The 24203-nt window shown below is 39.1% G+C and overlaps 1 protein-coding gene across 1 annotated transcript in view; it reads left to right on the top strand.

The window, feature by feature from the left end:
• CA8 (carbonic anhydrase 8) overlaps positions 1-22093 on the top strand; it is a 91344-nt gene extending 69251 nt beyond the window's left edge. The window contains exon 9 of the mRNA XM_047842715.1: positions 19501-22093. The gene's annotated coding sequence lies outside the window, so the exon portion shown is untranslated. The remainder of the gene's footprint in view (positions 1-19500) is intronic.
• The last annotated feature ends 2110 nt before the right edge of the window (positions 22094-24203 follow it).

Here is a 24203-nt window from a genome sequence, read left to right as displayed (position 1 = left end):
TCTAGCCTCGAGAAGCTCACGGTCTCACACGCTAGACAGTGGACGTTGGAATTTTAAAAGGTGATCATTTTGTCCACGTGTTTCCCCATCCGTTTTTCTTGCCTCTCTCTATATACCACATACACCTAGTGTTCTGTCCAGACTGTCTCTTTTCTTATGTGAATGTGCTTTGCTCATACATTCTTTCCCACCCCTGCAGGCCCAACTCAAATACTGTTCTCAACACAAATTCTCTGCTTCTCCTTTAAATTGTGCCTCTCAGTTCACATTCTTTCTTCTAGTTAGCTATGTATTTCTTATTTTTTCTCTGTTAGATTCAAGGTTTTTAAGAGTTGAAGCATCTCCATCGTACCTGGAATCCATCATGACATATAATACTTTGTGTCTTGAATATCTATTGGCAAGTTAGGAATTCTTTCTTTTCTAAAAATGTTTATTTTGAGAGCGAGAGAGAGAGAGAGAGTGCTTGTGAGTAGGGTAGGGGCAGAGAAAGAGGGAGAGAGAGAATCTCAAGCAGGCCCCGTGCTGTTAGCACAGAGCCCGATACGGGGCTTGAACTCACGACCTGAACTGTGAGATCATGACCTGGGCCAAAATCAAGAATAGGATGTTTAATCAACAGGGTCACCCAGGTGCCCCTGGAAATTCTTTAGAACTACGCATAGCGTGTATCAGCCAGCCACATTCCAGTCATTCACTGACTCTCCATTGCTTAGCCAGTACAGTTCTTCCCCTTCTGACTTTGGAGATGGTGAGGGCCAACCAGGCAAAGTTGCTTTCGTAGGAACGAGTGGGGACTTAGAGTAATCCATATATGGTAACAAGGGAGAAAACCCAAGAGTGCTTTAAGCTAAGCCTTACAATGGAGGAACTTAAGAATTAAAATACATTTGCTCAAAAATCATTATTGAGCACCTACTATGTAAGGGTTCTAGGTATCCAAAGGTCAGAAGAACACGTCTCTGTTCTCATGAAACTTAGAATCTCATGTGGGGAGCCTGACAGAGGAAAAACAAATACTTCAAAAACATACAGTTAAAGCTTATAATGAATCCATGAATGAGAAGAAGAAGAAAATGCAGTGAAGGAGATTTCAGATAGAGGGAATATCTTGCAAAGGCCCTGAGGGGCTGCTCCCTGCGGAGGAGGTGAGAATTTGATGCGTTGAGGTACAAAGGGAGACCCTGTACATCTGGCCTGTAGGAATCAAAGGGGCAGAGCTCTTATCTCGGAGGCCCCGAAGCCTCTGGCTGCCACATGAAGGCATCTTTATTTTGCTGTTGATGTGCTGAGAACCCATGAAGACTTTTACTCAGGGGAGTGGTTGGACCTCATGTGTGTTTTCAATAGATCACAGTAGCTGGGGAACGAACAGATCGGGTCATAGTGGGCTGAGGGGGAGGGGGAGGGAGATATTTTAGAAGTCTGCCGGGTAGCCGAGGTGAAAGACACAGAGTCTTGGCTACTAGAATAGGAGCAGTGGAGATGCGGAAAAGTTAAAGTGTGTTAAATAAACATTGAAAGTGATACTTAGTTGATAAATTGGATGATGGTGGAAGGAGATGGAAATAGCCAAAGATAGCTTCTGGGAATTGGGGGCTTTAGAAACTTGTGTGGGTGAAGTGCCATTGAATGATGACAGGAAAGCCAGAGCAGACTCTGGGTCGGAAAGACAGTGGAGTTGGAGCTCGTTGAATGAGAGATGGTCTGTCAGTCACAGTAGTGGACCCCTCATGCAGGTGCTAGAGTTTCGAGAGTGGAGATCAGAAAGGAGGTCTGAACTGAGTATGGTCGTCACTGGCATGGAGATTATGTACATGTATATGTATGTGTATGTGTATAATGTTCTGATGCTACATGGGATCATCTTATTAAGTGCTCCTAAAATTTATTTTTTAAAAAATTTTTTTTTCAACGTTTATTTATTTTTGGGACAGAGAGAGACAGAGCATGAATGGGCGAGGGGCAGAGAGAGAGGGAGACACAGAATCGAACACAGGCTCCAGGCTCTGAGCCATCAGCCCAGAGCCCGACGCGGGGCTCGAACTCACGGACCGCGAGATCCTGACCTGGCTGAAGTCGGACGCTTAACCGACTGCGCCACCCAGGCGCCCCATAAGTGCTCCTAAAATTTAACAGGTGGCCTTATAAATAAGTTCCTGAAGCACAGAGAAATTAGATCACTGGCCAAAATAATGCAGTCCCTGAGTGGCAGAGCTGGAAATTGGACCTGGGCAGCCTGACCGGCAGAGCCCTTCTTCTTACCCACTGCACGGCAGAGGTCAGAGAGCATCCCCACACTGGCGGTGGGGGGGGGGTGGCGTGCTGAGGGAGGGATGTGTGTTGCACAGGCAGGCCCAAGTTGAGTGGGAAGGGAGGAGGGGGAGTTGTCTTGTGATGGCAGCTCTTGTTGAGCTGGGCTGGGTGTAGAGCGGAACCCCCCCGCAGCAGTAGGGGAAGGGATTGAGGGACACACACACACACACACACACACACACACACACACACACACACAATACTAGCAGCTGTCTGTATGTTGGGGTAATGAGCCAGGAGATGGGAGGCGATGAAAATGGCATGTCTCAGAGAGGCTGATCCTAGCTGTGAGGTCCCTGAGGAGTTGAAAGGGGAAGAAACCTGGGGTGCCTGGCTGGCTCGGTTGGAAGAGCATGCGACTCTTGATCTGGGGGCCTTGAGTGCAGGTGCCACGTTGGGTGCAGAGACTACTGAAAACGAAAAGGGATGAAATCCTAACCAAATGTCGATACTGCTTTGTTACGAGAGTGGACACTTTCTGGGCTATTATAGGAAGGGAGAAGGAGGTGGTGGGTTGTAGCTTTTGAGTTTCCCTGACTTGCCTTTGTTATTTAAGGAAGAATGGGGCTGCAGCCAGGAGGCGTGAGAGCAGGAGGGAAGGTGGGAGATTGGAGCAGAGAGAAGGGAGGGACGGTGGGTTCGCAGGAGCAACACAGTAGGAGGGGTGGGCAGGAGGTGCAGTGAGGTTGGGTGAAAATGAATTTATTGATTTCTCCAGTCTAGGTTTTAGTGTACTCTGTGAATATCAGTAACTATAAATGACACTTTTTATGAAATCAGATTATTACCTTGAATTGTTGATCCATATCTAGTCCTAGGCCAGAGTTGCCTTTCTGTAAAGATCTAAATAACCGTCGCTCTTTTCTGTCTCCCCCACACATGGCACGCAGACCAAAACGTTGTTGATGAGATTATGTGTATTTCAGATACTTCGTATTCCTTACATGGTAGGAAGGTAAAGAATAAATTTTCAAGGCTTTAAATCAATTATGACCTAGGCATTTTAAAAGGAGGGTGGATTTGTGTCCTCATCTTTGTGGCCAAGATTACTTAAAGGATGTCACTTTCCCGCAAATTCCTTAGAATGGTATAGGAGTTCTTTCAAAGGCAACTCCAGTTCTGACTTCATCCTTCTATGAATATATTTTTGACCCTTTTATCTTGAAATGTGTAATACAAATCTAGTCATAGTTCTACATAAAATTATATTGGGAAATCAAACTTATGGATGTGTGCTTTTTATTTGATATTTAATAATGCCCTAAGGGCGGTAATTCAAATTTTTATTAAAGTGGAATGATTTGACAGTCAGACTTTGAATTTAATGCATGAATGTTTCATTTAAGCTCTTGGAACTGAAAAGGAAAAAAAAATTCTGGTAGTTCTCTAAAAAATGTTTAAAATAATTCAGATTTATTTTAGCTATGTCTTACTAAAATAACTTTAGTTTTTGGACTTAAAATGACTTTTTTTTTTTTTGTATGACATGGCTAGACATCTGGAGGGCTTTGATAACCAAGACTTATTATTCCATGAATAATCTGTGACTTTTTATATTACCATTTAAGAAGTATGAACTATGGTTTTATACTTGTTTAAAGAACTAGGTTATAACTCATCCAGGTGCTGGAAATTCTTTAGTTTTGCAGTGCTAGTTCAGGTTTCTGGGAGCCAGTGGACGTGAAATGATCCTTTACCCATTGAATTTTCTGTATGATAACCATATCTGTGTAATAACAAACAAAAAACAAGACCAAAGTTTGGGTCCAGTTTACTTTTTTTTTTCCATTCTCCTTTTATTTGGTATTTGTTCATTTGATACATATATAAAAATCTATACAAGGTAAAAATACAAAATAAGTATTTCTTTATAAGTTATGCAGTTAGATAGCTACAAAGTTTAAAAGCCATTGCAAAAAAAGAGAGAGAAGAAAATCGTCAATGCTTTATAGTCATTCACAATAACATTGGTATAAAATATCCATACAACACATGTGTACAAAATAGTATACAGTTCGTAAAAGCTGTGCAAAGACAGGAAAAAGACAGTTTACTTTTGTTTTTGGTATCTCAATACTGGTACTTATGTTCTGATGAGATGATTATTTGCCTGTTTGTTTCACAAAGCATTAGCCCATTATTTAAAGCTTTTCTGGCTATTCAAAGACTTGCTTATTTCCCAGTGACTCAAATATTGTTAAGCTGTACACGTTTACAGTAGCTGTACTTAATTATATTATTTATTTTCCGTAAAACCAGTGCCACAAGGCTCTTTAAATTGTTTCCTACCCCCCACCCTTGAAATGGGGAAAAATATAAGTATGCTTCCAATTAGGGAAAAAAGTAAAACAAAAAAGAAGAAAAAAGAGGGGTTATTGACCAAATGACTTTGAATGATCCCTTTGTCAGACTTGCCCTGATTTTTCTTTCTGGGTCTTTGAAGCTATCCTGAACTGTGTTGAGCTCTTCCCCACATATACTTTTTCAACTAATAATGTTGTCTTTTTAGCTTTAATAATGCTATCACAAGCATCAGTTTCATATTAGTTCTCTTTTATAACCTAAGAGGAGTTACAGGTTGGGAAAGGATAAGGCATTATAGGAAAGGAGGGGCTGTGTGGGGAAGGGAGAGTGTCAACTCTGAATGACCAAGTAGGTAAAAGCTATTATCCTTCTAGGACAAATGGAAAGCTCAAAGCCATATTTTCAGTCAATAGAACTTGGACTTTTCCTCACTCTAATAATTTAACTTGATGCACAGCATTAGGGTGAGAAATGAAAAACTCGCTGGATATAGCTGTTTTCTATTTACTATATCATATAGAATTTCTTGAAAATGGAATGGATTTCCTAAAGGATTTCAAAATAATTTCAGGAAAAGGCCAAAATATCAAGGGTGCTCAACCTATCTATTATGTTTTGATTATGTGATATAAAAATTGTTATTAACCCAAGAATGAAAAACATCAAAGCTATATCAGCATTTCTTCGAGATTACTCAACAAGGAAAATAATCCCTGCTTCCGTATTTATCCTTTTCTTCTTTTTATGTTTTAGAAATGTTTTGTTTGTTTGTTTGTTTATTTATTTATTTATTTATTTATTTATTTATTGTGGATAACAATTGGGGAATGATTTAATTTTTGTCCCCCCCCCCCCCCCATGAATTAAAACAAGATTGGGTTTGGGGGAAAGAGAAGAGAATATTTGGCAATTGTGGGCCAACATGTATGGTGAAAATTCTTATATTCTGATACCTTAAGGATGGTGGGGTTCATAATTTTAAATCTAGAGAATATATTTTCCAGTGAAAAATTACTGAGACCAGGTTACCTTATCTAAACATGTTCTATTATGCCTTTTACATCATGGGTGCTCGTTTTTGGTAATCTCCCAAAATCAATTTTTTGACTCCATTTTCCCACTTTGAGACTTCTTAAGAAAACTGTATTTTTAAAGAGGCTCTCATTTCAATTTTCTCCTCATTTATCTGCTGTCCATTCTCTTGAGTTTTTCTTTTTCATGATGAAGTTTACAGAGACTTAGGAAAGCAATCATCCCAGAACGAGGGAAGCATAAAAGCTCAGCCCTCGAATGGACCTTCAGGGAGGCCGCTTACTGTTGGGAGTCCTCACAGTCCAGCCTGTGACGCGTGCTCTTACCTAGACCTACAGTTTCTGTGGCCACCCAATGCAGATGACCCATGCATTTATAGTCCAAGACCAGGTCTCTCTATTAAGTTCTAGAGTTGAATTGAATCCAGAATTGACTGCCCAGCTGTCTGTCTGACTTTTCTTTCGGATATGTCAAAGACATCCTAACCTCACTATACACAAGAGTGAATTTATGATCTTTCTCCAAAGACCTGGCTCTCTTCCAGTTTTCTTAGAAACCTGTTATACCTGACACCTCTCTTCCTCACCTCATCTCACATTTCCAATTTATCATCCAGTTCTGCAGATTTGCCTTCTGATAGCTCCTGAATCTATCTCTGTGTCCCCTTTCGCAACCTCACACCCCATGAAGTTAGCCTCATCCCTTACCTAGACCATCACAAGAGCATTCAGCTCTCTTCTGCTTAGGATTATTAAAGGAAGATTTGTAAAGATCAAAGACCTGGATAATGTGGAGCCCTCAAACTTCTGTGTCAGCTGTGATTGGTTGAAAAGGAGACTGAATCCACTTGTGAGCCTAGTGGGAGGGAATGCTGTGACAAATTGGTGTCATCTGCCGTTGGAGTTGGGTGGTATTGTAGTTTGCTCTCGCCATCCATAATGAAAGGTTCTATTATTGGCATCTATTATTAAGGTGCGGAGTCTTTTGAAAATGTGCCTTGGGAAACTTATCTGAATTAGATCTAGCGCTACATTGCTAGGTGTTGACAGTTATCAAGGGGATATGGAAACAGGACAGAATGACTGAAGTCCTCTTTTTAATAGTTTCATTTCGTTATGTAATAGTCACGGTCCTGATGATTGTATATAGCAAATTGCTTACATATAGCAAAACCTAGGGAATCTGAAATCTCAGCATGGAAATGAAATGGCAGGAGGATGAGGAAAGAATTATGGCATGAAAGCGTGGAGAAACCTACCCCAGACCTCTATATTAGGGACAGAAGCCATCTCCCAAAAAAGGGAAAAGGATAAGTTAGAGAAGAAACCACGTAAGAGAAAGATAGATATTGATGTGATGCTCAAAAGGGTGAGAGACGATATATTTTAAAATACTTTTAATAAAAATGTGCCATAAAAGTTGTTTTTTTTAACTGCATAGACCTTAGGGGTGTGTGTATATGAATATAGGTTTGCCTTATTGGGGGAGATACTTCGGTTTTAATTAAGTAAACATTCCAAATAACACTTGTTTTTTTGTTTTTTTTTGTTTTTGTTTTTTTTTTTTAACATTTATTTATTTTTTTGGGACAGAGAGAGACAGAGCATGAACGGGGGAGGGGCAGAGAGAGAGGGAGACACAGAATCGGAAGCAGGCTCCAGGCTCTGAGCCATCAGCCCAGAGCCCGACGCGGGGCTCGAACTCACGGACCGCGAGATCGTGACCTGGCTGAAGTCGGACGCTTAACCGACTGCGCCACCCAGGCGCCCCAATAACACTTGTTTTGATAATATACAAAGCTAAAATGATCTAGACAATACCCAATATCTTGGGAAGAAATACATATATGTTTATTAGATAATGTGGGGGTTTCTCCAATCAAGAAATTTGCCACTGGGTAGCTAACACATTCTCAAATTTATTGTTAAAGCAAGAAAACCACATTGGTTTTGGATGGCTTCTCTTTTCCATTACAGTGCTTTTTTAGTTCCCTTCAAAATTTTTAAATTCTCATTGTACTTTCAGTGGTTAGAAACTCATAAAGGTCTTTAGGGCTTGTCTACAGTAAATCTTTTTAGGACATCTTGGAAGCATGGTGTTGAATTGGACCTTAAAAAGTTACTTAATCTAGTCGTCTACCTGAAGAGGTCTTCAACTCAGTTATTTCAGATGGTTGCTCCCTGTATCTAGAAACAAGCAAACCAACCTTTGTTGTTGGAGAATATCCATTTCAGACTTTGTTTTACTCTTCTGTAATGCAAAAATGAAAAAAAAAACCTCATGAAATAGTCTGTCTGTAAAGTATTAACTGAATTTGGAATGCCATTTTGATAGTAATATTTTTACGGTTTACCATAAATAAATGTTTTTTATTAATGTAACTGATTAGATTCCAAGATTTATGTTTTTCTTCTGTTTGCAGCATGTGAGAATTCCTGTAGCTTTTATGCTGCAGAGAAACTCATCTAGTTTTTCACAGATGTGAATGTTCGTTCTGATTTTGGTACAACTAATGATTCTCTAATGGTATCTTTTCTTTAACGAATGATTATATTTAGTGGGTCCCAGCAATAAAATCACTGTAATGAGGAATAAAAGATTGTAAATAAGAATAACAATGTTATTAATCATCTAAATTAGTCATTTATGGCACATTCCTGTACCTGAAATATTTCCATAGGAAATAATGCTAAAATCCACATTTACTTATAGTTAGACGTAATACAAACCTTCTCTCATTATAATAGTTGCCCAAATCCCAATTCAACTTAATTTCATTGACTCTGATATCTGGACTGAAGGCATTAAGCTTGAACTAGTGAAAAATGTATAATATGTGCATTCAATTAAGAAGTAATTAGATACTCAATCACCCTTACAACACACCAGGGATTAGGGAAGAAGGAAGAAAAATGTGACTCACTGTAGTGTAGGAAAGTTTTGTTAATTGGTTTACTGCTAATTGAGATTGAGAAAGTGTCAAAGTATCATAACATAGGTTTACTACTGAACGGTCTTAAAAGCTAAGTTTAATGTTTCATGATTCTCTGATGCAGAATAATGTAGAAATTACCAAGCTGTATGATTTATTTTAGGGTTCTTATTAAAGTTTATGTATTCATTCTAAGTTCTACATATTAGTGAATGGTGAGAAGAAGCAGAAGGAGTGCTTTGTTAACAGTTCAGACACGGTGCCCTATTGTATCTCATTTAATCCCCACAGCAATCCTGGGAGGCATGTGTTCTGATTTTCATTTTAGAGAGAAACTGAGGCTAAGAGGGGTTGACTAACTTGCTCAGGGTCACAGCCAGTAAAGTGCAGAACAAGAGTTCAGACCCAGGTAGGCTTAGCTGCAAAGTCCGAGCTCTTGTCACTGCGCCACATTTCAAATAGCAAAGGGCAGAAAGTTATGAAGTCCTTGTATATATTTGCCTCCTTATGTCTTTCGGACAATTTCCTGGGGCTGAGATTTCTGGGAGGAAGGGACACACGTGTTTTCGTTTTTGGTAGCATATTGCTAAAACACCCTCCCTAAGGGATGTGCTAATGATGCAGGCTCACTGGGGTCTCGGATCTAGAGTGGATCCTGCAGGACCAGCCAACATAGTCCTTGGCTTCGTGCAGAGTGGAAATCAAACTCAAGCCAAGAGGAAGTGAGAGCCGAGTTTACTGAGGACGTAGAGTGCAGATAGAGTGTCTGGGAGACTCGCAAAGGAAAAGAGAGGAGAGTGAGCCTCATCCTTGCTTGGGACCTGGGCTTTTTATCGAGGATGGTGGTCCAGAGCACGTGTCTTGGCAGGCATCTGGGAACAAAGACAAGTATTTAGGTGTCCTCTGTAAGTCAGGTATGCCCTGGGGCCAGGGGTCTCGGTGACTCAGTGGTCTTGGAAAACATTCATGACGACCCTGCCTGGTCACTCCTTAGATGTTACCCACCGTGCTGGAAGAATCCAAAGAGATTATTGACTTCTCTGCAACAAGGACATACATTATCTGTTTTGTGAGGCATGTGGAAGGCAAGGGTGTAGGTCCCAGCAAGAGTAAAAACAGGAAAAAGAGCCAAAAAAAGCAGTTTTTCATGGGGTCCCTTCAGTTTCCCCGTCTCACCAACGTGTGCTTGCATCATTGATTGACTATTTTATAGGTGTTTCTGCCATTTTTTAAATCACTCAGTATACTTTCCATCTCTCCCTCATCTTTTTCCTCCTTAATTCCTTGAAATGTGTTCATCTCCATCTGCCTATGGAGTCACCTTTGATTTCTTTTTTTTGTTTGTTTGTTCTTTGTTCCCATGTCTCTAAGTATGATACATGTTCATGACAGAAAATTGAAACAACATAGAGGGAAATGAAGAAGCGATGATGTCTCAAACCCTCCTGTCAGTGACAGCCATCACCAGCACTGGGCTGAACGCGGAGGCCCCACAGCACAGTGGGGATGTCTTGGGTTCCATTTTGACTTCACCACTAATCATTTGTGTGATCTGGAAAAAAGTTGCTAATTTCTCTAAGTTATTTTCTTCGTCACTTAAAAGATGTCCTTAAGTGTAATGGTGAAGGTACAAGGAGATTGAATACAAAGCGCTTAACGTATTTTTGGTCCATGATGTAAGTATCCAGTGAATACTTAGCTTTATTTTTATTTGTGTCCATTTGATCTCTCACTATGCATTTATCTTCAGTGGGATATGTAGATATATAATGTTCTTTATGAGGTTATATTCAGGCTATTTTTATTTTTCTTATTTCTTTGAAGATTTTCTACATTTTTTCTTATTTTTAAGTCATGTCTGCACCCAACATCGGGTGGGAACTTACAACCCTGTGATCCAGAGTCACATGCTCTACTGACTGAGCCAACCAGACACCCCATAGGATCTGTGTTTCTTTCTTTCTTTCTTTTTTTTTTTACTATTGTTGTTTTTTGTTTTGTTTTGTTTTTACATACAATGGAGCTTTATATACAGTGTGGGGCTTGAACTCACAACCCTGAGATCAAGAGTCTCATGCTGTACCATTTGAGCCAGCCAGGTGCCCCAGGCTATTTTTCTATCTTTTTGATAATATATATCTTTTTATGTCCTTAAATAGATACATTCCATACTTTAAAATGATTTTTTTATTTTAATATTTTTAAATTTACTTATCTTGAGAGAGAGAGTGAGCGAGCAGGGGAGGGCTAGAGAGAAAGGGAGAGAGAGAATCCTAAGCAGGCTCCACACTGTCAGCGTGGAGCCTGATGCGTGGCTCGAACTCAAAAACTGTGAGATCGTGACCTGAGCCAAAACCAAGAGTCAGACGCTTCAATGACTTAACTACCCAGGTGCCCCCTAAATGATTATTTTTAAATTTTTTAAAACTTTTTTTTATTTATTTTTGAGAGAGAGACAGATAGAGCACGAGTGGGGGGAGGGGCAGAGAGGGAGACACAGAATCTGAAGCAGGCTTCAGGCTCCAGTCTGTCCGCACAGAGCCTGATGTGGGGCTTGAACTCACCTCGAGATCATGACCTGAGCCTAAGTCGGACGCTTTACCAACTGAGCCACCCAGGCACCCCTTACATGATTACATCTAAATAAGTTACCTGTATGTATGTCCCCGGATTTTGAGGACATTATTATTATGCATTGTGCGTTATTATACATCCTCTATTATTATACATTTAGGTTACTTGTAGTATTTTGCTGTAATCAAAATGGTTGACTTATGCATCTATTTCCTTAAAACATTCTTAGCGATGAGATGACAGGGTCAGAGAGTTGGAATTAAGTACACGTATATACAAATTACTCTTCCATTTATGCTTCCATTAACCAGTGACTACAGTTTCTCCTCACCTTGACCAACATTAACTGTTTTCAGGTTTTTCATCCTTGCCCATCTGACTGAACAGGGCAACACTATGATACAACATTTTCAGTCCGTGGCTACTTGGTTCTATTCCTGAAGGCCCTCACCTGTTGCACCAATCTGCCTATTCCTGAGCGTCTCCCACATGCTTGTGTATGTTTCAGTGTTTGGTAGGACAAGGTCCCTCACTAGTCCCTTCTGCAGAATTCTCCTGGCGATTTTCGCATGCTTAATTTTTCCAGATAAACTATAGGATCATCTTATCGGGAGGATTGAAATAGAGAGTAAAAGAAAAGAAAGTAGGAAAAAGAGAGTTTGAGAAAAGGAAAAAAGAATCTTGCTAGAGTATTACATTTGGGTTGCATGGAATGTATAGAGTACATTAAGGAGAATTGGTATCTTTCCAGTATCAAATCTGGATCAAGGAATAATGCATGGGTTGGTGCTTCTTAAAGTTTTTACGTTCTTCATAGATTTACTACAGGATGTGCGTTTGGGCTCTGAACTCAGCCTTGGGTGTGGCTCGATGGGGAGCATAGCACCTCCAGTTGGTTCTACAGCTTGGGCGGATTATTGAAATTCTTTCAGCCTCGGTTTCCTCCTCTGTGAAGTAAAGGTACTAAGAGTAATACCTCATAGAGATGTGAGGGTGAAGTGAAATAAAGTAAAATGCACAGCATGGTGCTTTGCAGAGGATTAACATTCCACACATGTGAGCTATTACTGTTGTTATTGTTATTGCTGTCATTATCGATTTTGATCAGTGTCATTTTCCATTATATTTTTCTATTGGTTAATATTTCTTCATTGAACGAATAATTGTCCTTGGCTTTCTTAACTAACCTTTTGCATAGTTTCCAGTAACATTTTAGCTGATTATTTTGAATTTTCTAAATAGACCATGATCACATGTGTAAATAATGACGATTTAATAATCTTCTCCTTTCTAATTTCAATACTTATGGCACCGTGTAGTACTTTCAGAATAATATGAAATAATCTGGTACCCCTTTCTGACTTCTCATATGTTTTGATTTCTTTTTCCACATACAGTGGCATTTTCCTCACTGTTTTTTCTTTGAATCTTCGAATGCACTGGGCATGCCTGACCTCTTCCTTTCTCTTCTTCCTTTCTTTATTTTCCTTCCTTGACCTGATGCTGTTGTCAGTGGGTATGTTGGTGGGGGGGGGGGGGGGGGAGCTGGTCATGTGCCCTTGCTTGTAATGGGAGAACATTTAATGTTAGCCTTCTGTTTTGTGTGTGGTGGTATTCTAGGGGCTGTGTGAAAATGTAAACATAATCAGACATAGACTTTGCCCAAGAGGGCTTACAGCCTAGTGTTGGGAGTAAATCAGGAGCACGGCTAACTCCAAATTAAAGCAGTATGTGAAAAATGCCCTGAGAAAGTGTGTTTCTAGTGAACAGGACAAAACGACCACTCGGAAAGAGAGAATACTCATGTCTATCATATCCCTATTTCTTAAAAGACTCTTACTTTGGAGATTTTACACCGAATTCTCTTATAGAGGGAAACGTTAATGGGTTACCGATGAGCTGAGCCAGACTCACTAGAACTCAGGTCAGCCCTGGGGCCTGCAGTGGCCTCAAAAGCAGGACACGTGTGCACGCGTGCCTTTTATTATTTTATTATTTGTTATTATTTTTTAATTTTGCATGCTGGTTTACTTTTGAGGTCTTTTCAGGAAATTCTCCCACGAGTGATTCGATATGCACTCATTCCCTAGGGTCTCTTCATAGGTCATTTGAAGTTCAGAAATAGTCACAGGAAAGATAGCATCTGTTACAATTATACTGAAATAGCAGATGATTTAGAAGACTTGTTAGGCTGTGGCCATACGTGAGGGTCTCACTATGAATAGTGATCATCGTATAATAGAACATTGTTTTTTTAGAGTTAAGCTTTCTCATTATTTATATATCCATAAATGGGTATTTGGAGGAGGGCCCAAAGGGGGGCAATCCCAGCTGACCACCTTTATATATTGAGAGTACCATTTCTGTAGATGGTTTTACTGAGTAAATTTATATTCTGATTACCAAGTAGTATAGTTACGGTAGAAACTTCGGAAAATACACAAATGTGTGAAACAGAACTTTTGTGTCAAATAATGATAATCCATGGAACACAGGCAATTAATTTTGGTTCCACCACAAATTGCATTAGCATAACAGGAAAGATTTTATTTGAAGTGCCCAAACCTGCAAGGATAGAGAAAACAAAAGAGACAGCAGCAAAAATATTTTAGAAGCTGGAAGCAGATGGTTGTGAGGTAACAGATTTAGCAGATGTGAGGAACAAGCCTGTTTACGTGACAGAATCTCTCAAAGTCTCAGGAATTGGAGGCAACAGATAATCTCTAGAAGGTGGAGTGAGAGGGAGCTAAAGTCATCTGCAGCGGTTAGCAGCTGACGAGAGAGTCTGTTAGGGGACATGGGTGCACTGGGTGTCAGGACACGTCACTGAAAAATAGGATTATTAAATCACACCATCCTATTTATCTTCCCTCCTCCCCCTCTTGGCCTCCAGAACACTGGCAGAAAGGCCTCTACTCTCTAGGCAGGGGGCTGGCTGGCAGGGTCTTTCTGGAGAGTCTGAGCAACCCCAGGGACTTTTTAAATTAAATGGCCCAGCCGGTTCATTCTGTGGTGAAGGCAGGACAGAGAAGTAAGTGCCTGCTGTGCGCACGGAGCCTTCACCCAGGTTTTCTTACAATGGTTGTTCCCATTCTTAGATAGGGCTGCTAAGGATATTTGAAGAAAGTCTGTAATATAGAAGGGCCCAGAAGAAACCGAAGAAGGTAAGGTATAAGAAATAAATACTTAGGAAAAGAAAAAGTTCAAAAAAGTGATCATTCACGTCTTCAGAGAGGTAAGGGAGGAAATTGCCACCATGAACTGGAATTGGATGCTAGGAAGAAAAGGAATATTCTACAAAGCTTTTGGAAATTGAACACATAATAGCAGAAATGAAAACTTTTATAGTAGAGTCAGAAGGCAGAACTGAAATTTCTTAGAAAGTAGAGCAAAAAAAAAAAAAAAGGGAGATCTAAAAATAAGAAAGTTGGAGAACCAGTCTAGGAGGTCCAGTATTCAAATAATCGGCAAAGTTAGAGAACAGAGAAAATGGAGGAGAGGAAGCAGTAACAAAACCATTTAAGCATTTTCTCAGGACTCCTGGGTATAAATTTGCAGTTTGAAAGGACCCATTGAATTTCCAGCACGCTTGATCAAAATACACCCATTAGCAAGGCACTATCATTTCTGGACACTGAGGGAGGAATTACAGGAAGAAAAAAATTCGAAATCCAAGAACCTGGAATTTGAACATCAGACTTCTTTTTTTTTTAATTTATTTTAAGTTTATTTATTTATTTTGAGAGAGAGAGGGAGAGAAAAAAATTCAAAATCCAAGAACCTGGAATTTGAACATCAGATTTCTTTTTTTTTTAATTTTTAGAATTTATTTATTTAGAGAGCTAAACCAGGGAAGGGGAAGAGAGAGAGAGAAAGAGAGAGACAGGGAGAGAGAATCCCAAGTGGGTTCATTGCTGTCAGCGCAGAGCCTGATGTGGGGCTTGAAGCTACGAACTGCGAGATCATGACCTGAGCTGAAACCAAGAGTCAGATACTTAACTGACTGAGCCACCCAGGAGCCTCTTGAATGTCAGACTTCTAAATAGCAACACAGGAAGCTAAAAGTCAAGCATGAATTCTGAGAGAAAATTACAGCTAGAATTTTTTCCCCAAACTACAAGTAGTCATTTTTAAATATCACAGTTATTGAAAATTATTTCCTAGGAAGCTACTAGAAGATGTGCTTCACCAAAATGGACTAAGCCAAGAAAACAGATTATGGCAAAGGAGATGCCCAGAATGATTGTGAAGTGAGGGTGTAAGGGTAGAGGTTAAGAGTCCAGATGTGAGCAGATGAGAACGTTCTAGAGCTTTTCCCAGAAAGATGAAATGGATAGACTGCAGGATATGTCTTTTAACTTCTGGGGAGTCAGACAATTGGGAGGTAGTTTTGGATTGAGTACATAGAAAACTAAGGTGGGAAAAAACCAATGTAATTATTCACTCCACAGGAAAAAAAATTGTGCAGGAAAAAAATTGATACGCTAATGCACATAATTCAGCTCTGAATAAGATTTACATTCTCACAGTAATAGAAATAATAGAATAGAAACTGATCCAGCCAAAATGTATAACCGTATTGGAAGGACGGAGTGAGGGAAAGGTGTGTATGCACGTGGGTGATGTGGGGGGGGGGCGTGGGGGTTGGACGTCTCACAGGAGGAAGGAGGGTCGCATTTTCTTTCTTGGTGGGGAGAGTCAAACAGACGATACTAAAAATCGAAAAGGAGTAATGCCATCCCACTATAGCCGTGTGGTGTTAGTATAATAATCGGCTAAAAGAGTTGAGGAAGTTGGTGGCATAAGAGACAGGACTGATAGTTTTCATAAGAAACCTTTTAGAACTATTTAACTCTTTATGTGAATGTGTCATTTTGATACAAATTTTCAAAAATTAAAGTTGCCGCTGTCATTTTGTTACACTTTTTGTGTATGTGTACACACACACACACTTGCATTTTCTTGGAGAATTTGCTGTGGGCCAGATACTGCTCTGGACCTTGGGAACACAGCGCCGATGAGATCAAGTATAATTTCATCCCATGAAAACTTCTCTGACATTTTGAAAAGTAAACTTTGAACACATGTGATGGAAAATAGTAGGCCATAGTGTGGTTCAATTTTCAGTTAGTGAGACAGACGTCTGTTAAATCAACTGAAATCCTCACTGGTAGCTCAGTTATGTACCCAGGGCTCCCTGTTGTCACATTTTATCTGTTGTCCTGCTGGATTCTCACACAATGCTATGAAGGTAGCTATTGTTATCTGAAGCCCAGAAAGGGCAAGTGGGTTGCCTGAAATCTCACAGCAAGTTGATGGCAGAGCTGGGATCTGAATCAGTCTCCCTGATTCCAAATCCATACCCCAGATTGTGATCAATTGAAATATTTTCCCAGATAACCTGGTATCTGCAGTGAACAAGATCAAGCATCTATCTTTGGAGGTTGGGGGGGCAGGGGCAGAGGGGAGCTAATACAAAGATCATTCTCAATGTGCCTTGTAGAGGAGAGAAAGCTCCGTAAACATGGGGTATCTTTAGTTGCTCCTTGAGGGAGATTTTAGGAGAGCGAGTGCCTAAATTCACCAGGAGGGTCCACACTCTGGTAGACTAGAATTCACTTGGCATCTATTGAGAACCATTTACGTCAGACCCTTAGAGCTTCAAAATGAATAAGACACCAATGAGCATGTGCTTCCATTGCCCTTTGGATATATGTTCAAGTGTTCAAATGCTTTGGGTTAAGATGTAAATTTGTATGATTGGGGAGACTGCATATTTACTTTAACTATCTTTTTTAATTGATGTTTTGGACCATGGTAGTTTAATTTTAAGAATTGTTTCATATATTCTTAAAATGAAATTTCATTATTTTCATAAACTTGGAATATGTTTGTCTTGTGGACTAGCCTTTTCCAAACGTGTTCTATGCAGCCATTAAGATACCCACTAAGGTGTTTAAGTCACAAGCTGATTGTCTACAAATTTAGAGACTCCTGGACACAATTACCTCCTTTTGGAGATTTACAGTGCACATCAGTGTGTTAGAGACTTTGAGGTGGTTTTGTATAGAAGAACCATATATTACTGTATTTAACCAGAGTTTCTACAGTTTTTTGGAACATGGATTCATTTTTCCAAGTAATTTTTAGTTATGTGGAACACATTTTAGGAAACGGGGGACTCTAGGTTATTTTACTTTGGCAGAAAATGTATATATCATGACCTTTAGGCTCCTTTTTGCTCCGAAATGCTGTGGCTTCAGAATTGCAGTCATCAGTTTCGTGTGTTACTTTGACTTACAATTTACTGAGTTATAATTATCACATATATACACAAAGTCCTATTTTACCTTTGAAGTTCTATCTGGGATCTTAAAGATTTGATTAGACTACCTTCTTTGAAATGTAGTTTGGAAAAATATACCCCAGCATTACAAATATTTCCTAATAAATTGTTCCAGAAATAGTATTTATATGTCTATGTGCATACATGGACAGACACATGTATGTATGTATGTACAACACATCCATGCACACATCTCATATGTGGACATGTTTAAAGTGCTCTATTGTGTCATTCTTTATTAAGGAAGGAAGTCACTTGTTTCCATTATTTTGCTGCAGTGAATATCCTTACACATAAAATCTTTGATTGAGTGGTTATATCTGTACAATAAGCTCCTAGGAATATAATTTCAGCTCAAAAAGTATATGCATCTGGGGGCACGTGGGTGGCTCAGTTGGTTAAGCATCTGACTCTCGGTTTCGGCTCAGGTCATGATCTCATGGTTCATGAATTTGAGCCCCAGGTCTGGCTCTGCACTGATAGCATGGAGCCTTCCTAGGATTCTCTGTCTCCTTCTCTCTCTGCCCCGCCCCCTGCCCTCTCTCTCAAAAAGAAATAAACTTATGCTGATTCATAGGGGCACATGTACCCCAATGTTTATAGCAGCGCTTTCAACAATAGCCAAATCATGGAAAGAGCCTAAATGTCCATCAACTGATGAATGGATGAAGAAGATGTGGTTTATGTGTACAATGGAATCCTCCTTGGCAATGAGGAAGAATGAAATCTGGCCATTTGTAGCAACATGGATGGAGCTGGAGAGTATTATGCTAAGTGAAATAAGTCAGGCAGAGAAAGACAGATGTCATGTTTTCACTTATGTGTGGAACTTGAGAAACTTAACAGAAGACCATGGGGGAAGGGAAGAGGAAAAAAGTAGTTACAAACGGAGGGAAGCAAACCATAAAAGACTCTTCAATATGGAGAACAAACTGAAGGTGGATGGGGGCAGGGCAGTGGAGAGGGGAAAATGGGTGATGGGCATTGAGGGAGGGCACTTGCTGGGATGAGCACTGGGTGTTGTATGGAAGCAATGAGTCATGGGAATCTACCCGTGAGCACACTGTGTATACTGTATGTTAGCCAACTTGACAATAAATTATATTTTAAAAAATAATAAATAAACTTAAAAAAAAGTATATGCATCTGAATTTTAATAGGCATTTATTGTCCAAAATGCTGGACCTGTTAACCCACAGGAACTGTATGACAGTTGGCCACTCCCATCACTGGGAATGTGCGTAGACGTCACTGAAAAGAAAATCTTAGCTGAATGTTTTCCTAAATGGGAAATTCATTATCCCAAAAAGGACTATTGTTTCATGTATTATTTTATGTTTATTATTTATCCATTTAATAGAATTGAGTCACAAAGTTACTTGGAGACTGGGAAGAAGTAGTCTTCATGCTCAAGCAGTTACCGTCTGTGATTGTTATATAAGAAATTAATGACAATACCTTAAAGCTTAATTTTCTTATTAAGCATGATACATAAATTTGTTGTTTAGCAGGTCAAGCATTTATTTCGATTCAAAAGATTTATCTCTGGGGCGCCTGAGTGTCTCAGTCGGTTAAAAGTGACCGACTTCGGCTCAGGTCGTGATTTCGGGGTTTGTGAGTTCGAGCCCCGCGTCGGGCTCTGTGCGCAGCTCAGAGCCTGGAACCTGCCTCTGATTCTGTGTCTCCCTCTCTCTCTGCCCCTCCGCTGCTCATGCTCTGCCTCTCTCTGTCTCTCAGTAACAAACATTAAAAAAAAAACCAACTTTATTTCTGTGCAATTTTGCATTCATTGGTCCTTTCACAGAAATAAAAGGATGGTAGACTTTATGGGAAAACTGCAGACACGACAGACTTGAGCAGGAAGAGATCATTGAAATTTCCACGTTTTCTTGTGAAATCTTAGCGTGCACTGTCTCTTGTTGGACTGTGAAACAGACGTCTCAGTCTGCCGTGGAGGGATGTCAGTAACATAATTGATTCGTTCTTTTTGCCTCAGGGAGGAAGACAATGATCCTATAGTGCCCTTGGATGAGAAACGGAAACTTTTGAGCCGCACCTTCAGTTTATCCTCAAAGCCTGCGTTGTTTGTCTTCATCTAATCCAGCTTTGATGGACATCTGTGACAGTTGCCTATACACGTGCTCTAATGAAATATTAGAAATGGCTGTACATTCCGAAGAAACCCAGTGCTGTATCCCCACGTCACTGCTGCTAGTATTCATATTTTTGCACATACTGTTGATTGCTTATGTGTAGAAGAAATGAAACTAGTTTTCAGAGTTGTTATTAATATGAATATATATCATGTATTAATACCGAGACAGGAAAAATACATTCCCGGTGTTAGCAATCCTTCATTTCCTGTCTCCGAGAGAAAATTCCGTCATTCGGAGAATAATGCAATTCTTGATAATAAATAAGAGTTTTGATCAGGAACAGCACACGGCTTGAAAATGGAATGTGAAGGATTAGTGAAAGTCCAACTCATGTTGTTTTCAGCCCTCATAGTACAATTAATGTCAGGCTGGTTATTATGCAAAACAATTTGGGAGTTAATGCAAGAACAAAATTGCTTTATATATTTCTCAAAGGATCGAATTGAATGTATGAATCTAATTGTATTTATTTGACATATTAGAAGCTCTCGTTTCTAGGAGTTTGAGAAAGGCATAAAAATAGGGTAAAACGTAAGTGGGTACAACATACCAGGAATAGCTTTATTTTCCACGATAGAAGTGTAAGTTTAATAGTATTCTATAGTAATTTAGTGTTGTACGTTTCGTAAGACCTTAAGGTATTTTATTCTATGGACTTTAGTATATTGAGCCATTGCTTTCCAAGATGATCAATAATATCTTTATTTTAATTAATTTGAAGCGCTACTGGTAAATGTAAGCATATGCTTAGATGCAGTTAGATGTGACAGAATGAGATAATTTTGTAAAGCAGTAGAGTGCCTGGCACAAAGCAAGTACTTAATAAATGTTATCTGTTGTTATAATTACTGTTGTAAAACCGAAGACTTCATAATCCCAATTTGGAGGGATTTTGTGATGCCAAAAGTTGGAAATCCTACAGGTGCAATAAGTGTGTGTCGTGAGATTTTAGGTGTGTTGGATAGAGGCTGTAGTACTGAAAACATTAAATACAAATAAAAATCATGCGGAGTATCCCTGAAAATGGCAGCAAAGAAGGACTGTGGTGGACCCGTGGGCAGGGAGAGGAAGGACTGGCATGGCAGCAGAGTGAGGAAAAGCCTTGGGCTTGCAAAGGGTCAGGGTCTGTCCTTAGACCAGAACCGCAGCAGGGCAGCTGCAGGCAGAGCCTCTGAGAAGTGGAGACAAGCCCTGGGAGTCTTCCTTTCTGTTGTTTCTTGTATGCAAAAATAATGAAGAAATGGTTGCAAAACTGTCCCGTATTTAAAGACTTAATATCTCCTAGACGCAAACATGCCACACACACCGAACATTGGTTGTAGGTATAGCCTCATTGTACTTGACATCCAGAGACGACATCTGAAGATTTCATTTTCTTGTGGATTCAGAAGGCACCTTGGTGTTCTTTGGGTAGAGCCTGTGTTCAGGCCCTGGAACAAAACCGGGTGCAGGCACCCAGCCTCTTTGCTCCCGACACAGTTGGTGAGTGAGCATCCAGGGTATGTTCTTGGACTTAACGTCCAGTGCTCCTTGCAATCTGCAACCATCTCTCCCTGAAAAAAACAAAATAGACATAACAAAAAATAGTTCACATGTCCTTTAGGATCATATCTAGTTGATTATATTTCCCCCTCCAATTTTTTTTTTTAATGGAAGCAACCAAATTTACTTACCATACATTTTTTGAGTCAAAAGACTGAAATGAACTACTTGATTCAGCTTGTGGGGTCCATTGATGTGGTTGTGTGGGGGCTTTCTAATCTTTGATCTGGAAAACCCCTTCTTCTTTCCACATTTAGGTACCTCAGACTCAGAATATGAATGCTGGTGATAGGGATGCTTACGTAGGACTGAATTTCAAAGGGCCATTTGTACATCAACCAGAGTGCAAACAACTGACCTGCAGTCGATCCTGTTTGATGGTGTCCTGGGAAAGAAAAGTAAAAGATACATAGTGGACCCTGAAATTGAGGAAGGAACTTCCCAAGGCAAAAGTGTGTGTGTGGAGGAGTGGTTAACAGGATAAATGACACATTTCATGGATCTTGAAATGTAATTTAGGGTGGGTTTGTTTATCTAACAGGAAAAAAAGGCAACAAACAGGTGCTTTTTTTCACCTATCTCACACATTCAAAAGCGCCTCTGATTCATGGTAATTAATGTACCTGATGGTGTGTAAAGTAATATTATTCTCAGAAGGTTTGTCAATTAAGATAATTTGAGTCTGTGTTTGTTGGTCATTCAAGCTAGAGGCTTGCCAATATTGTTGCTCTTCTCAGAGAACATTTGATTTTGTTGGTTTTCTCTATGTTTCTATAACATATTTTGTGAAGTTCTCCATATTATTTCCTTCCTTCTGCCTGCTTTGGTTTGTGATTTTTCTAGTATCTTATGGTGGAAGATTAGTTATTGGTTTGAGAGGTTATTTTTAAAATAAAGCCATTTACATTTATAAAATTTTTCTAAGCATTGCTTTTTGCTGAATCTTACAAGTTGTTTTTTTTTTGCTGTATTTTTGCTTTCTTCCATTTCTAAGTATGTTCTAATTTGCCTTGTGATTTCTTCTTTGACTTAATGATGATTTAGGTGTGTGTTGGTTAATTCCCACATATTGATGAATTTCCAGACTTCTGTCACTGATTTTTAATTTCCCTCTATTGTGGTCAGAGAACTTACTCTGCATGTTTTCAATCCTTTTAAATCTGTTGAGGCTTGTTTTATAGCCTAGCACATGGTTTATCCTGGCGTGTTCTGTGTGCACTTGAGAAGAATGTGTATTCTGCTCTTGTTGCTGTGTTCTATAGATGTCTGTTAGGTCTAGTTGGCTTATAGTGTTGTTTAAATATTCTATTTTGTTGATCTTTCTATTTCTATTATTGAAAATAGGATATTGATGGCTCTTTTATTATTGACTTATCTATTTCTCTTTTCATTTCTGTCAGCTTTTTCTTTAGGTATTTTGGGCTCTATTGTTAGGTGCATATATATGCTTACAATCTTCATGTCTTTCTTGAGGAGTTATCCTTTTATTATTATTACCTTTAAAGTTTATTTTAGAGAGAGATAGAGCATGAGTGAAGGGGGGGGGGCAGAGAGAGAGAGTGAGAGAATCCCAAGCAGGCTCTGTCCTGACAGCACAGATGTGGGGCTTGATCTCATGAATCATGAGATCATGACCTGAGCCAAAATCAAGAGTTGGATGCTCAACTGACTGAGCCACCCAGGTGCCCCTCCTTTTATTATCATAAAATGCCCTTCTTTATCTCTAGGAACACTTTTGCTTTAAAAAAGTACCTTTTAAGATATTAGTATAGCTATTGCAGCTTTCTTATAGTTGCTGTTTTCATGATCTGTATTTTCCATTCACTCTCAGTCTATTTGTAGTTTTGAATCTAAAGTGTGTCTCCTGTAGACAGCTTAAAGTTGGATCTTATTTTTTCATCCAGCCTGACAATGTCTCTAACTTTTGATTGTGTTGTTTAACCCATTCACATTTAGTGTTATTGTTGATATAGTTGGATTTATGCCTGCCATTTTACTTTTTGTTTTCTACATGTCTCATGTCTTTTTGGTTGTTGTTCTCTATCCCTCCTTTATTGCTTTCTTTTGCATTAGGTGAATGTTTTCCACTGTACTATTTCAATTGCTTTAATTATTTCCTTTCACTTTCTTTGCACTTTATTTTCTTAATGGCTGCTCTAGAGCTTACCATATTCATGTTAATTCATTAGAATGTGCTTCAGATTTATATTAACTTGATTACAGTGAGACCAGAAACACAACCTTTATATTTCTCTATTCTCTCTTCTTCTTTTTGTGCTATTATTGTTAATATTATTATTATGTGCTATTATGTGCTATTATGTGTATACACACACACATATATAATGACAAACCCAACAATATATTGTTATACTCATTATTTTATATAATTGCCTATTAGAAGCTAAGCAAACAAAGGACAAGTAGATTTTCTTATTTATGCAATTTCTTTTATTAGCCTTCTTATTTACCATTTCTGGTTCTTTGGTTCTTTGAATTTGGCCCTGTGGATTCACATTACCATCTGTATCATTTTCTTAGTCCATTTTTGTATTGTGTTCTCACCTACCTCCTTTATGTTGTTATTGTCAAATATGTTACATTTCTATACGTTCTAAGCCTAATAGTATAATTATATAATACTGTTTTATACAATTGCTTTTTAAATAAGAGAAGAAAGAAATATACACATATACTGCCTTTTACGATTACATAATTACTTTTATCAGTGCTATTTGGTTTCTGGTGTGAATTCAAATTACTGTCTAGGGTCACTTGGTTTCAGGCTGAAGAATTTCAGGTAAGGCAAGTCTACTAGCAACAAATTCTTTTGTTTATGTGGGAATGTCTTTATTTTACCTTTATTTTTGAAAGATAGTTTGATGTATATAAGATTCTTGATTGACAGGCTCTTTGGCCTCCATTGTTTCCATTGTTTCTCATGAGATGTCAGCTATTAAGCTTAATGGAGTTTCCTTCTGACAAGTCATTCTTGTGTTGC

This window comes from Prionailurus viverrinus, chromosome F2 (genome assembly GCF_022837055.1).
Source record: "Prionailurus viverrinus isolate Anna chromosome F2, UM_Priviv_1.0, whole genome shotgun sequence".
NCBI lineage: Eukaryota > Metazoa > Chordata > Mammalia > Carnivora > Felidae > Prionailurus > Prionailurus viverrinus.
The sequence above is the reverse complement of the archived record's forward strand: the minus strand, read 5'-3'. Positions and strand labels throughout refer to the sequence as shown.